Source organism: Chrysochloris asiatica, unplaced genomic scaffold (assembly GCF_000296735.1).
Source record: "Chrysochloris asiatica unplaced genomic scaffold, ChrAsi1.0 scaffold00116, whole genome shotgun sequence".
Classification (NCBI taxonomy): Eukaryota; Metazoa; Chordata; class Mammalia; order Afrosoricida; family Chrysochloridae; genus Chrysochloris; species Chrysochloris asiatica.
The window spans coordinates 8,396,459-8,398,071 of record NW_006408634.1 but is presented as its reverse complement, the minus strand read 5'-3'; the positions used below and the strand labels follow the sequence as shown (position 1 = coordinate 8,398,071).

General features: G+C 43.4%; 1 pseudogene; it reads right to left on the bottom strand.

Moving 5' to 3' along the window:
* Window positions 1-623: 623 nt before the first annotated feature.
* On the bottom strand, window positions 624-1,350 carry LOC102811017 (annotated as a pseudogene).
* Between the last annotated feature and the right edge of the window lie 263 nt (window positions 1,351-1,613).

Genomic DNA, 1,613 nt, shown 5'->3' with positions numbered 1-1,613 from the left:
GCCATTTTACAATCGCCCCCATGCATCATCAAGCAACCAAAGGGTATATACCCTGCAAGCCTGTCTGCCCCACATCCCCTTTCCCTCTCTGTGTCTAAAGTCTCCAGCTGCTCCATTGCTCCACGTCATCATCTCTGCCTCCATCTCAGGCATCACAGCTTCTCTGGGTAGGGTCCTGCTCTCTGCTCTTCTCCATTGATGGTCCTAGGGACCTCCGCTGAAAAGTTAATCACTCCCCTCCTTGCTTTAAAACGTCTACCTTTACATTTCCAACCCTCACAATTAGTTCTGATAACAATTATTCACTATTGTATCACAAGAGACCTATCTGCATTTCATTCCATCAGCTCTGACTAAACAGATTGGATACTACTCACTGGAGATTCTACCTTCCTCCACACCCTCTGGATCTAGGATCCCTCTTGAAAGCTTGTTAGCCAGTCACTTGTTGCCTTTGGACCCCCCACCCCCATTTTGGGTAGCTGATGTCCAAGTTGCCCATCCCTGTCTACTTTTTGTGTGGAGGGGTGGGTCACATTCCTTTTTTTTTTTTTTCTTTCAATATGAGAACATTCACTGTTTTATTAGCTGACCAGATTACAAAAACAATCATGATAGATACCTTAGTTCATCCTTCTAATAAGATCTGGTCTTCCCTGGGTGATCTTTTTCTTCATTCCACCATGAGAAGAAGATAATTTGAAGGACAACAGGAAGTGATTTGCTTCTTTGAAACATTTCCCAGTGGTATAGATCTCATGAATCCGCTTCTCCATGCAGATGATCCCATATTTACCAAAAGAACATGCAATCAATGTGTTATCTGTCAGGACAATTCGCTTCTTATTGATTTTGCCATATCCACGCTTGTAGATCAGTTCATTCACTGACTTCAGGTTTGGGTACTCCCATGCAATATATGGTTCCACAATCCTCAGCATGTTAATTGAAGCCTTGTTGAACTTAACAAAGGTGCCAGATCTGGCGAAGGCGAAGAAGCTGCTACACCTTTAGAACCTTTGGGTTCACACCATTGATACCTCTGATCCTGATAACAAATGCCTGCTTGGGCTCACCAGGTCCAGAGACATTACCTGCTTTTCTTGTCCTCCTAGCCGTTCATGTGTCAGTTCTGTCCATCTGCCTGTATTCCTTGTGACAGTGCTTGGCTGTGTCATAGATAGGCTGCCTCCTTGCTTTTTGAAGCATCTTTTGGGCAAACTTCCTTCTCAGGCGCTTGATCTTTAGTTCTGCGAAATTCCTTTGCTTTTTCTTCAGGGTCTCGGGCACAGCAGGAACCTTCTTCTTCTCTTGGACACCCAGCCGGTTAAAAGAAAAAAAAAGCCACATTCCCTTTTGATCAAGGCATTTGATAGAGAATTTCTGCATGGCATTGTGGGTTAATGTATTAGAATACAAATCAGTTTGAATTGCAAGGTCGGCATGTCAAACTCACCAGCCACCCTTTAGAAACTATATACAGGGACGATATGGGTCTGAACTGACTTGGTGGTGCTTAACAACAACAGCAACAACAAAATTTAGTACTACTGTAGAGAGGTTCTTCTGTCTAGGCTTTCCTTTGATGCTTTCAGATTGCTACTTTTTTTATC